This window comes from the organism of the source record quoted next, unplaced genomic scaffold, assembly GCF_019419815.1.
Source record: "Pyrus x bretschneideri cultivar Hongxiangsu unplaced genomic scaffold, Pyrus_bretschneideri_v1 Contig5, whole genome shotgun sequence".
NCBI lineage: Eukaryota > Viridiplantae > Streptophyta > Magnoliopsida > Rosales > Rosaceae > Pyrus > Pyrus x bretschneideri.
Genome location: NW_025999787.1, coordinates 1260390 through 1275694, shown reverse-complemented (window position 1 = coordinate 1275694; position 15305 = coordinate 1260390).

Below are 15305 nucleotides of genomic sequence, written 5' to 3'. Positions count from 1 at the left end.
ATGGTGCTTATAAAACAGATTAAACACAATTACTAATTTAATATCTATTATATTATAATGCGTCAATTGGACGAATATATTTTTAGTATTGAAGAAGACGGGTATAACCATTAACCGATTGGGAATCCGTTACTCAGTGAGTATGGTTATGGATAATCTCTGATGGTTAATTTGAAGTTATGGATATGGTTAAGTTTCATGGTTATGAGGATGGATATAGCATTTCCATCTCCAAACCGAACTGTTGCCATCCCTAGACCAGTATAGTCCAAGGCATATCCTCACTCTTTCAGCCTTTCTAAATATTTATATTTAATTTTTTTTTTTAAACTTAGTATTATACTCCTTTTACATTACACAAAACTCTTAAATTCTATACGCCAATAATTAAAACAAGAGATCTTCTTTTTGAAACTCCCAACAACACTCATCCTAAAACTAAATTGAACATTTTATTTTATAAAAAAATCAATAACTCTTAAAATTAAAATCTAAAGTCTAATTTAGTTTTATCAAAATCAAACAGAATAATTTTAGTCTAATTTCAAGGTATATTAAAGGTGAAACTAAAAGAAAACAAAATTCATTTTGTGGGGGATTAGAGGAGGATTCTTTATGAAGAAAATTTATCCCTTTTAATCCTACAATTTTAAAAAGGAAACTTTAACGAAAAGCTCATAGTACTGTTTACTTTAATGAAAAACCACATTTTTACACTAAAAAGTCAATCTTGGTACTATTCACTTTACCCTTTATTTTGTCCTTAACGTTAAAATCCAAAGTTGTCAAGTCATTTTCATTAGTTTTCCATTTTAAAAATGTTTGAAATAGATTCATGAGTAATCCATTTTTTATCCTCTAGGTGGTCATAATTTTAGAATTTCTTCATCTAAAAGCATCTCTAACAAAGGTGTCAAATTTAAAACCTCAAAATGATATTTGGCTGCTTATGTAGCAATTTGACTTTTTATACATTTTTTTTTCTTTTCAACTCTTTGTGGAGAAATTTTTCAACGTGACCAGAACATGGGGTGGTACACTATGTGTCATTATACAAATGGTGGGATATGTGTGTTAAAAAGTTAATAACTTAAAAAATAAATTTTTCAACCACTTATATAAAAACACGTGGTGTATCACCTGTGTTCCAGTCACAATGAAAAATTGCATCTCTTTGTGGGATCCAATTATTAAAACAACCAATCAAATACTCACACAACAATATTTATTATATATTGTATCACATCTATTAAAAATTATTAAATAAATTTGACAGCAGCTGTCAAATTTATCAGTAGAAGGTTTTGTCTTCAATTGACTCAGCACCATGTAAGAAACTAAAGGCTCAATTGGAGAGAGTTCATTGCCATTTTTTACTAACATCTTCTTTGGAGATGCTCTAACATACTTTTAATTTAATAGATTATCTATTCAAATCTAATTAATCATGTGTACAAAATCAAAGTAATGACATTTTTAATAAATAACCTATTAAAGAAGATATCCCGGATTGATTACATCAACCATTGTAAATTGTTCATTAGTGATTTACTTCCTTATTTACCTCTAGTTAGCCTTGATTATAGGCAATAGACTAGGATCGTGATGTACACTGTGTGTATAAGAATGTAATCTTGTTTCTGTGAATAATAAGAAAGCAATTACAATATACCTAGTTTCTTAAGATGGTACCAGAGTAAACGAACTGGGAAACACATCAAAGAAGAAAACAAACCCTAGTAACCATAGCCATAGGCGACAAACCAGAAAAGTCAACCTCTTCAGACATGACTTTGTATCAAAAGTGGGAAAACCCTAATCATCCATTCTATCTTCATCACTTGGATCAACCTGGTGTGGTGCTTGTGCCGCAGCCGCTTGTGGAGGACAACTATGGTACATAGGTCCAATCTATGACCATGGCTTTGATGGTCAAAAACATGTTAGGGCTCGTCGATGGGACGATCAAGAAACCAAGCGATGACCAGATTGAAGAACTACAATAATGGAACCGATGCAACAACCTGGTGAAAACATGGTTGCTTGGCTCCATGTCCAAAGAGATCTCGGGAAGTGTCATACACTGCAAAGATGCATGGCAGATATGGCTCAACCTGCAATAAAGGTTTTCTCATGTGAACATTGTTCAACTTTTTCATATAGAGAACGAAATTCATAACTGTGTGCAAAACGGCATGACAGTAAGCTCTTATTTGACTAAACTTAAGAGTCTTTGGGATGAACGTGATGCCTTGGTTTCGATCCCTGCATGTCATTGTGAGACAAAGAAAGAGATAATGTCATATGTTGAAACTCAGAAAACAATGAAGTTTCTCATGGGCTTAAATGATTCGTATGCCATAGTTTGTAGCAGCACCTTGTTGTTAGAACCACTGCCTACTGTCAACAAAGCCTATGCACTTGTCCTTTGACATAAGAAACAAGATGAAATCTCGAATGGGAAGCATACTGTGCAACCAGAAGCAGTTGTGTTTGCTGTGAAGGGTGTTGGCTGTGACACTGAATTAGATGATGGAGGGCAGCGCTATGGAAAGTGCAACAAGGCTAATCATCTTACAAAGAACTGTCGTGCTCACCTTAAATACACTTTTTGTTGCTGGAAAAGTCACACATTTGACTACTTTCACAAGAGAAAAGCAGCCGCTGAAATTGAGTCAAACCGTTCCTTCTCTTCCAAAGGGAATCAGGTTATATCTCATGACAAAAAGAAGGTGATGTCTAGCTTTCCTTTCTCTGAGGAAGATTGCAAGCAAATTCTTAACATGTTGAACAAAAACAAGTCTTCCTCTGCCAATCAAGTCGGTAATTCCTCACATGTAGAAGAACTTTCAGGTAAAGTTTTCTCCTTTACATATAACGGCAAGCAAAATGTCTGGATCCTAGACAACGGTGCTACAGACCACATTGTTTCTAGTCCTGATCTTCTCACCTATTCCAAGGAAGTTGAAAACCATACAGTTGAATTAGCAAATGGTTCCCTTGCCCAGGTCACCCACATTGGACAAATAATTTTCTCACCCAACTTCATGCTTGACCATGTCTTATGCGTACCTCTTTTTAAGCTCAACTTAATATCCATCAGCAAGTTAGCATATGACTCATTCTATATCATTATATTTCTAAACCATTTTTGTATCATACAGGACCTACGCTCGGGGAAGATGATTGGGACGGGCATTAAATGGAAGGGGCTATACTACCTTGATCCACCTAACAAAGGAACATGCAATCACGTTCAAGTTGCCTCTCCAAACAGTTGGCACCAACGTCTCGAACATCCCTCTCCAACAGCTTCTTCGTTATTTCCCCTTTTCACTAATAAAACTTATGTTTCCAATCACTGTTTGATTTGTCCATTAGCCAAACAAACCAGATTACCTTTCTCAATAAGCTCCATTTCTAGTCAATCTTGTTTTGAGTTAATACATATTGATATTTGGGGTAGTCACCAAGTTGCGTCTCTTTCAGGAGCCAAATACTTTCTTACTATAGTAGATGACCATAGTAGAAGCACATGGGTTTATTTGATGAAGCATAAGTCAGATACACGAACCCTTTTAGTCCAATTCATTCATATGGTAAAAACTCAATTCAATGCTAAAGTCAAAATCGTGTGAAGTGATAATGGTCCTGAATTTAAACTTGCAAGTTTTTATGCCTTCAAAGGCATCCTCCATCAATCTAGTTGTGTTAACACACCTCAGCAAAATAGTGTTTCTGAACAAAAACATCGACACTTACTTAATATGGCTAGAGCGTTGCTTTCCCAAGCTTCTTTTCCTAAATGTTTTTGGGGAGATGCCATCCTTGCTGTGACATATCTCATCAACAAGACACCAACCCCTCTTCTCCAAGGGAAAACACCATATGAAAAATTATTTCACCAGACACCAAACTATTCTCACTTGCGTGTTTTTGGCTATATGTGCTTTGCCTACACTCATGCCCAACGACCTTCCAAATTTGATCCCTGTGCAAGACGTTGTCTAGTCCTTGGTTACCCTTATGGTCAAAAAGGTTATCGACTCTTTGATCTCAACCTTAAGAAGATCTTTGTTTCACGGGATGTTGTGTTCTTTGAGGATCAATTCCCTTACCAGAATCATGATCTTTCCGATGTGCCACCACCATCCTCTTCACATCCCATTTCCATTTTCCCATTGACCACTGATTCCTCTCCTACATTTCCTCTTTCAGACTCTTCCTCAGAGGATTTTTCTCTTAATTCTCCTTGTCCTCCTAACCTAGCCCTACCGGAGCCTACTTCACCATCCTCTACTAACCCCACCATTCCTCATTTTCCAACCCTACTCTAACTTCTGCCTTCACCCTCTCAAACACCTTTTGTTACTCCTGCCTCCCCTCTTCTCCGTCGAGGCATGCGACCCATCAAACCATCAATGTTTTTGCAGGACTTTCATATTGAGGCAGCCCTTCCTTCACGTGTGGCTCCTATATCCTCCACGAGCATGGTCATATCCCCAGCTACTTCTCATTCCCTTTCTCATTATTTGTCCTATGATCATTTGTCATCTCACCATAAAGCCTTCACCACTGCTCTCACCTGACCACGGTTCGTGTTCTTCTCAGTATTGCTTCGATACAAGGATGGCACTTACACCAACTTGACGTGAATAATGCGTTCTTGCATGGTGATTTATATGAAGATGTCTATATGTCCTTGCCACTTGGATTTGGACGAAAGGGGGAAACTCGTGTATGCAAATTAAATAAATCCATTTATGGCTTAAAGAAAGCCTCAAGGCAATGGTTCATCAAACTCTTCACTGCTCTCAAGGCTGTTGGATTCCATCAATCATGGTCTGACTACTCATTATTGGTCTGAAGCCTTCAAGGTAGTTTCATAGCCTTATTGGTTTATGTTGATGACATGATACTTGCAGGGAATAATTTGCAAGAGATAGAAGACACCAAGCAATTCCTTTCCTCATGATTCAAACTAGAGGACTTGGGGCAGCTTAAATACTTCTTGGGGATAAAAGTTGCAAGATCAAAGAAGGGAATCACTCTATGTCAACCCAAATATGTGTTGGAAATATTAGAAGACACGGGGTTCCTTAGTGCTAAACCCTCACGAGTTCCTTTGGAACAAAATTTATCTCTTACACAAGCAGATGGGGAATTACTAAGTGACCCGTCTTCATATAGGCGACTCGTGGGCAGATTAATTTATTTAACCATCACAAGACCTGACCTAACTTATGTAGTTCATGTATTAAGTCAATTCATGGATAAGCCACGACAGTCACATCTTGATGCAGCACACAAAGTTCTAAGGTACATCAAGCAAGTTTCTGAACAAGGAATATTTCTTCCTTCCACAAGGTCATTACAACTACAAGCATTTTGTGACGCTGATTGGGCTCGATGTAAGGACACCAGAAGATCAATAACTGGTTATTGCATCTTACTCGGTCAAGTGTCAATTTCTTGGAAGACAAAGAAACAAAGCACGGTGTCTCGTTCCAATGCAGAGGCAGAATATCGTTCTATGGCAACTACGTGTTGTGAAGTCACATGGTTGAAGAACATCTTGACAGATTTGTGAGTAAAACATCCACAACCTATTACGCTATTCTGTGACAACCAAGCGGCTTTGCACATCTCCTCAAACCCGGTATTTCATGAATGAACAAAGCACATAAAGATAGACTGCCATGTAGTGCGTGAAAAGATTCAAAGAGGGATGATATGAACAGCCTATGTACGAACAACGAACCAGCTAGCTGACATGTTTACCAAGGCACTGGGTTCAGTCCAGTTTGAAGTCTTACTTACCAAGTTGGGTGTTATCAATATACACTCCAACTTGAGGGGGAGTGTTAAAGAGGATATCCCGGATTGATTAGGTCAACCATTGTAAATTGTTGATTAGTGATTTACTTCCTTATTTAGCTCTAGTTAGCTTGATTATAGGCAATAGACTAGGATCGTGATGTACACTGTGTGTATAAGAATATAATCTTGTTTATGTGAATAATAAGAAAGTAATTACAATATATCTAGTTTCTTAAGATAACCATTATTTATTAGATCAACAAAACTCGATGTCATTCGATCTTCCGAAACATCCCAGAACTCTTTGACAATTTTAAGCTTAAAATCACATTTGGTCAAGTGCCATGCGTATAGACAATTCCAGAAGCACTCAACTCTTGATTTGTTTCTTTAGCTTTCACGGCTTTTCAGAACTTCTTGTTTATTTGGGTTTTCAATGGTGTGATGTCCTGTAAAAGTGACTGAATTCTTAAAGTCAATATAGGATTTTGGGCATTCCCTTGTGCTTACCTTTTTCCTTTTTTTATTTTTATTTTTATTTTTTCTGAGAAAGTTCAATATTCATTGATTCATAAAATTGAAACACTTACATATTTAGAGGATAAGATGCACAACAATGGGCCATAATAAAAATCTAGCCAGAAATTTCAACCTGGTTTGAAGAAAAAAGAACATCCCGCACCAACATTAAATAAAATTATTATCCTCGACTAATAAATCACCAATTACATCAGGGATTCCTCAACCCATGAAACTTGATGAAGCAAAGATAACCCACATCTCGCCAGCCGATGAGCCACCGTGTTGCCTTCTCTGTGAACATGAGAGAGTTTAATCCGTTGGAATGCTCGAAGAAAGAGTCGCGCATCATTTATCACATGCCCCAAAGGAGAAAAATTTGAAACCTTATCCAATTCAAAGCCACAATAAACAAACTTGCATCACTTTCAAACCTAACCATATTGGCTTCCCATTTTTTGAGCAAACACTGCCGCCCTTGAGCCAGTGAGGTCACTCCAAGAATTTGCATAGCCATTGCCGCCACAAACTTACCCAAATGGTCACGAACAATAACTTCCACCCCGCCGATTCTTTCATTCTACACCCAGGCTCCATCGAAATTACATTTAAGCCAACGATTCTCTGGTTTCTTCCACTTCTGCACCTCACGAGAGCTTATGGATTTATTCTTCCCATGCCATTTCTTGAACTCCTGTAGCCAAGTCGTTGTCCTATATTGAATTTCCATAGGTGGTGTGATCTTGGTGTGATCTTCCCATTCCATAGGAACGCATTTCTTTCCCTCCAGTTACCCCAGACAATCATTAGCAATAAGTCAAAACTTTCTAGTGCCAAAGAAGATTTCATGTTTGCCAACCAATCATTCCAACCGTCCTGTGGTCGATCTCTCCCCTTGAGTCCCAACTGACTCGCATACCACACTGCAGTAGCCATGGGACAGTCTCTCATGATGTGTTCAATGGTTTCTTACTCTTCATTACAGAATAAACCTGTTGTATTTGGCATGATATGTCTCTTGAAAAGATTAACTCTAGTAGGTAGAGCATTCGAACAACTTCGCTAAACACAAATCTTAACTTTACTCGGCACGCACGCCTCCAAATTGCCTCCCAAAGAAATTTTGTCTCCGGTACCATAGATGATCCGCTAGCCTCATTCTCAACTTCACTCCCACTTAGTCGCGCCAAATGATAGGCACTCGTAGTAGTGAACTTGCCATTTCTCTCCTTGGACCATATAATACTATCACGAGGTTTAAGAATACTTAGAGGGATGCTAAGAATTAAATTCAACTCCTCCTCAAAGAAGATATTTCTCAAAACCTCCCAATTCCATTTGCCACCTCCTTGCAGCATTAACGTACCCATCGTGCAGGTGGTGTTCCAAACTTGGGGTATTGGGCTCAACACCATGGGAAAATGGGGCCTTGGCAGCCAACCATCTCCCCAAATCCTAATTTGTGATCCGTCCCCCACCCAACACCTAGCACTTGACGGGCAGTTGGGATACTCCTCCAGCAATGTGAAGCGTTTGAATTAACTGTAGCATGATCAAAGTCCGCTGTAGGAGAATACTTTGTTTTGAGTATTTGTGACACAAAAGAATTAGGATTTTGTAATAACCTCCATCCTTGCTTTGCTAGTAATGCTAGATTAAACGCATAAAGGTCTTTAAAACCCAAACCACCCCCCTCTCACCCTTCGGCTTGAAAGTATACTCCATTTCATCCAATGTATCTTCCTCTTGCCATGTTAAGGCCCCACAAATTCTGAGCCACCATTTGATTGAGTTCATCACAAAACGTCTTAGGCAAAAGGGAAGTCTGCATTGTATAAATCAGTATTGATTGTGCCACAGTTTTAATTAGAATCTCCATGCTCGCAGTACTCAATATGGAACGTTTCCACCCATTCAATTTTTTGCATAACCGGTCCTTAATATACGAGAACTTTGGCTTCTTAGCCCGTCCCACAAACACCTGTAAACCCAAGTAATGGTCATGGTAATCCACTCTAGACATGCCAATGACAGTTAGCCAGAAGTTGCTTATCGTACTCTGTCAAGTTCGCACTAAATGCGACATAGCTCTTCGTGTAATTTATAGCTTGTCCCGAGGCCTCTTCATATGTTTTCAACAACGATTTTACCTGGACACACTCTTGTAAAGAACTTCTAACAAAAACAAAACTATCATAGGCAAAGAGAAGATGATGAACTTTTGGTGCTTTCTTACACACTGCCACCCCACTCAACCGCCCCTTTGCCATCCAATCATCGAACAATGCCGAGAAACCTTGGGCACAAAGAACAAACAAATACGGAGAAAGTTTCATAAAATATTTTCCGAATACATTTTTTCCGAATATTTTCGTAAAAGATGTGTGTGATGGAATTAATTAACGTCACATCTTTTCCGAATACATCCTACTGTTTCTTATAAAAACCCAGAGTATCCCATCAGGCCCTGGTGCTTTCGTTAGGTGCATTTGAAAAAGAGCATGTTTGATTTTGTCATTGACAAATGGAACCAATAACTCGACGTTCATTACCTTCGGAGTAATGATCTCTTAAATTCCCCCATTGACCCATTACCTTCAGAATGAAAAAGCTTCGTAAAATACTCCACAATTGTCCGCTCCATACCGGGTTTATCATCGTGCCAATCCCCATTCTCATCCACCAAACCCTTAAGGCCAATTTGCCATTGCCTCTTACTCGCCTTTCGGTGAAAATATTTTGTTTTGATCCCCAAGCCGTAACCAATTAATTCTCCTTCAACCGTTGTCTCCAAAAGGTTTCCTCCTGAGCTAGCATCTCATGTAGTTGCATATAAAGTTCTTTCCGTTGTGCAATTGTTGTATCATTAAACAGTTGACCATAAAGAGTATTACATTTTTGAGATCCAATTTGTGCCTATATTTACACTATACGATTTCCCAAATCAAGGTAAAAGGAATATCATATTAAATCATAAGGAAAGGGATCCTCTCCGGATCCCTTTCATCAAATCCACCCAATCAATCAATTCGGGCTCTTGAAATTTGATCCAATGACTACAAACAGCGAATCCTCTTTAAAAGTTATCATAACTTTAGTCGTTGGATCAAATTTCAAAGATCCGGATTAGGTAATTGGATGGATTTGGTGGAAGGGATCCAGAGAGGATACCTTTTCAAATCATACCTGTAATTTAAATGATTCAAATCATTTTCGGCTTGAATCATGATGATAGGCACAATCAAGGCTAGCCAATGTGACGTAGAACGGTTGGCAGACAAATTCGTGGAGCAGCTTGACAATCGAAGGCCCAAAAAAGAAGCAGAACCCATAAGGTTCTAGCCCGTTTAGTTTTTAATTAAATTATAATTTTCTAATTTATTTTCCTTTTGGAAGTAGGGTTTGCTGGAAGTATTTAAACAACTTTTTGGAATTGTTTTAGGGTTTATTGTTAAATAATCTCTTTTTTTTTTTTGTCAAACTATCGATTTGTTAAATTAAATATTAGATTAGGAAGCTGACGAAGTTCGTACGCATGTCATGGTGTAAAGGTAACACTCCTCCCCACCCCTATGGTAGAAGGCTATGTGCGTTAAATAATCTTTATTCGACCATTTCTTTCGCCGCAACAGTTGATATCAGAGCAGTGGTTTGTCCTATTTCAGTGACAATCGTTCATGGGAAATACAAACCTCTATTCAACGTTGACTATGGGAGGAATGCTATTTATGGCACACCAAAGATCTTCTATGGTATTTGCACACAATGTTTTGTTGATGGAGAATGCGTTAGAGGATTTGCCTCAAGCCAAACTCGTCAACTTGATGTTAGGAAGATTTCTCGTTTTGAGGGTGGTGAAATACATGGAAGATTTTCTTGATTGAGTTTCACTTGTGGAGCATTCTTCGAAGAGATAACAATTCCACATAAGAAGATGGTCAAGCTTTCGTTTAAAGGGATTTTGCTTTTTAGTGAGATAGTTGCATAAGGCACGAAAGAAAGAAGGAAAGAACCATATCCAATCCTGCCGTAGGATGAAGATTTACTGTAAAGATATGGTTGCTGTTGAAAAAAGAAATGAAAAATTTATTAGGATGATGATTTTCACACTCCTCATTTTACTTCACAAGCACGCTATCCATTGTTTAATAGTTTTTTATTTTTATTTCTATTTCTATTTTATGTAATTGTATATATGGTGGTGATTTTCATACATCTCATGTTACCTCACAAACACTCTAAATACTTATTAAAAAGTTGAAAAGGTGTGCGTGTGATGTGAAATAGCGTGTGTGGAATCTACCACCCAATTTGTTACAAACTTAGAGGTAGGAGATGAATTATTCAAGAATAAACGTTATCCATCGAAGAAAGTTGAGGTTCAACCATAAAATCAAATGGCAATATAAAGAGTAACTAGGAATGGTCAACGGTTATGATGGGTGGGTAATCGCGGTTATTTATCCATAACCGTTAAAGCATTTACTGGTATAACCATTTACCCATTGGGTAATTGCATAAACAGGTGTACACCATACCCATAACCATTTATAAATGGTTAACTGTATTCATAGCCACGTACCCATTTAACCATAACCGCGAACCCATTCAACCATAACTGCATATCCATTTACCCTTTTTTTACCCATTTACTTTTTTCTTTTACCCGTTTATCCTCTTTTCAACAAGTTAAAAATTGAAAAAGAAAATTTTCACAATTTTCTTTTCTAACAATTCAACGCTGTTATGGAAGCATTTAAAATGCATTTCAATATTTCAATCTTTAAATCCTCCTACCCTTCCAGAAATTGAAATAATAGTGTACGGACAATATTAAACCAAACAGTAGCCTCAAGGTGGAAAATGCAGGCCATTCAATATCTTCTACATGATTTCTAAGGTGCAGACAGAGCTTTGCGAATGGTGCGTGTTGACGAAATGTGGACAGTAGGATTAAATTTGAACGGCTGAAAATAAATCCATTAGAAAGGATGTAGTGTGAAACCAGGTTGAGAAAGATCCGTAAGTTAATGAAAACAATTCCCACGAGAATTTAAAAAATAGGGAATTTAACTCTCCCCCTCCTTTTCATGACAGCAACAATTGAAACCAGAAGCAACAGTTGAAACCAAAAAATTTTCCCCTCTAAAAAATCTCCTTCTAACCCCAAGATCGTTCTCATTCAAAACTTTGGTAGCATTCGAAAACTTCATTTCCGGTACGAAACCCAATTAGAGTATTGATGTAGTTGTTATCTCCAGGCTCAATGCAGTTCGACATTCAACTATCTTTGATTTGAGGGTTAGCAGTTTCTTACACGAGAAAAGTCTGGTGGTTCCTTGATTAGAGTGAGTTCAAAGAGTTTATTTCTGTGAAAGTCGACAACAAACTTGATTCCGGAAACTAAATTTGAAATTTGGTGAGTTTGGAAATTTTGAACCCAAGAAAATAATTTTGTTATGTATGCAAAATTGTGTATATTTTTTAGGATTTATGGTTAATTATGCAACTGGTTGATGAAATTACTTGATGTAGAAGTCATCAGAAAATTTAGTGAGATGTAAGTTTATGAATAATGGTTGACAGGTTGTGTACAAGATATATGTGCTTCAATTTGTTTTGTTGAATTTATATTGTTCACTTGGGAATGATTTTTGTCGATGAATCTTTGTTAATTTTATGAATTAATTTGTTATTTCTTAACTCATGAAAGTAAGTTTATAGTAGATGTATAGCTATGAAAATTTGTTGACATGATGTGTCAAGTATATGTATAGATATGATAAGTTTGTTGACAGGTTGTGTCAAGGATAAACATTGTTGTATTTGGTTGTTATCAGGGTATATGTTGTTCAATTTGGTCGTGATGAATGATTGTATTGTTATGTGTACATGAGATGGCAAATCAGGGGATTAAACTCGCGGCAAAACAAGAAGAATCTTATAGAGGAAAGGTTAACAACCTTTCTCAAGCTAGTCATGTCCTAGGAGTGTTGCGTCACAAGTTTAATGATTCACTGCTTTCTGAATATAGGATCTCATGATTTAGACACTTAGAGAGTGTCAATAGATTAGCCTTTAGTGGGCAACTGGTGCATGAATTATCGATTCGTAGAATGGAAAATTAGAGGGTGAAGGACCTAGAGGGACTCACATATTTAATAGGCTGTGAGGTCACCTGGCTCTCGAAGAAAGACTTTTGCCTCATTATGGGGTTTCATTGTGACGAACCCTATGATCTAAAGGCTGAGCCTTCCAACATTAGCTGTTGACTAACTATTTTCCTCAAAAGTTTAGTTTTAGGGTTAACAAGAGTAGCAAGGGTAAGGGTAAGGTTAAGGTTGTGAAGGGGAAAGGTAAAGTGAAGATCACCCTCAAGAAAGCTACGAAAAAGGTTTCAGTGACATGTGCCAAGCTTGAAACAACATTTAAACAATGCGAGGATGAAGATGATGCATTGAAGATAGGGCTGGTTTATTTCTCTAAGGGTGTGTTGATAGGAGCAAAGAGTAATGTGAGTGTGAACATAGAGTACTTGGACCTCGTAGAGGACATGGATAGGTTCAACACTTATTCTTGGGGTGCAATATCGTTCCAACAACTACGGTACAACCTCTATTTTGTTGCTGCTAGGAGAGAGAGAGAGAGGAAGACGGGATGGTGATACGGAAAGACATGAGGATGATGAGGAAGATTAAGAGGAACAAGCGAGGGGAAGTAAGAGAAAGCAGAGATCCGAATAGGGCTGCAAAGGGTTTAGTTATGCTTTTCAGGTACAATTTGTTGGTTTGATTAAGTACTAATAAGGGTCAAATTGTTGTGATTGTGATGAGCACTAACTAAGTGTATGTGCAGGTGTGATCATATGAAAAAATTGCGTAACTGGAGAAGCCACTGCACTATTACAAGATAATTGATCCGACAGCCATCCCAAGAATTCTTCTGTGGTTGACAAAAAATAAGCAGTGGATCCATGAACAGGTCTTGATGTACATAACTGAGAGCCTAAAGGTATGATCTTATTTCAAAAGTTACAAACTTATGAAGTATTATGGAGCTATTTTAAATCAATTTGAAGTTTGATGAACATTTATGAGTGTTTTATGAATACATGTTTTGAGGAATGTACACAACTGAGAGCAGAGATGTATGACTTTATTTGAAAAGTTATTAACTTATGAGGACTTGTGAAGATATTTGAATCTCTGTGTGAAAAATGGTGAACCATTTTATATGTGAAGAAAGTTGGGGTTCCACCATAAAACTAATTGGCTATATAGGGAGTAGCCCAACCTCTTATAAGCACATGTAAGGTCCCTCCTCTCATCAATGTGGGACTTATTCTCAACACACCACCTTACGTGCGGCGAATTTTCAAGCCTAACATGTGGACAACACAACGGGACGACGTGGAGTGAATGTGGCCATTTGGCTTCACACGTGGGACAACCTACTCTAATACTATGAAGAAAGGTGGGGTTCCACCATTAAACCAATTGGCTATATGGGGAGTAGCCCAACCTCTTAAAGCACATGCAAGGTTCATCCTCCCATCAATATGGGACTTATTCTTAACAATATGTTTTATGAAAGCCTGTTTAGAGAAATGTAATCTTGATGACTAGTGATAAATGGCAGATGGTAGGGATTCGACAGATAGTGCCCATTGAAGCGAAGAATAACTCATGCTACTGGACATTGGGTGATGACGTTGATGTCGTGATGCTAGAAACTTTGACTTTGGATACAAATGATGACGGCCAGCTTAAAGCACAAATTAAGGAAGTGAAGGTGGCAGTGGGACGTTTGGCCCACGAGAAGGATATTTTCAGAGGAATGTGTTGAAGAAGGTGGAAGAGTTGACGGCGGAGGTGAAGGCATTCAAGAAGGAAGTTAAAGGAAAAGAAAAAGAAAAAGAAAAAGAAAAAGAATGAGAAGTTAAGAAGGAGGAAAAAGAAGAAGAAGATGAGGAAGAGCAAGAAAAAGAAGAAGAAAATGAAGAAGAGGAAAAAGAAGAAAAAGAAGACGAAGATGTAGATGATGATAATGATAAGGGGAAAGAAGTAAGTAAAGAACATGTAAAAGAAGAAGAAGAAGATGGCAGTTAAAGCTGTGGTGCTATACGAAATGGTGTCCATGAAAGGAAAGAAGAATTAGAGGGTGGTTAAAACAGGGGTGAAGAAGGCAAAGTAAGGGAAGCCGAGGGATCAAGAGGGAATGAGGTTAAGGGAGGTGCGGAGGAAGTGGGTTTTCAGGACCTTGTAGGGACTATGAATTTGGAGTGTCCTGGAGATGTGTGGGAAAATGTGCTTGCACTAGTTGGAGAAAGGATAGCGCACGACCATGCAAAAGTCCAAAGTTTCGATAATGATGATGTTGCTATTTACACACCTGAGGGTGATCATGTTGGAACGAAGAGGAAAGTCTTATACACTAGGCTGCGGCAAAGACTAGGGGGCACCAAAATGGGGGCAAATAAGAAGACGAAAGTGGTGCGTCAAACGGAATTGAAATTTGACGTGACAAAGTGTGAATAACTCCAAACTGGTGAGCCAAATGAGCATGTTCTGCAAAGAAGAGTGGTGTTTAAAGTAATTGACTCAGCCTATGTAGTTGAGGCGCTTCATTATTTCTATCAATTTCAAAGATTGAAGAATGTTGGTATCAAGTAAGTGATCATTATGTTTTTCTTATTGTGCCTTGGAATTTATATGCAGTAAACGACTAGAATGATGACGACAAATCTATTTTTTTTGTTACATTGTTACTCCAGTTGCCCGGTTAGAGAATATAACGATTAGAGACACAGACTTTTAGAGACAGTTCCTTCATAAGGAAGGGTGGCTGTCAACTAATGTAAGTCCGTAAAACCTGTTGTTGATACAGTGTTTCCATATTGTTGGGATTGTATTGGTGTGAAAGTTTAATTACAAAATTTGTATTGCAGCATATTCATTTGCAGCTGT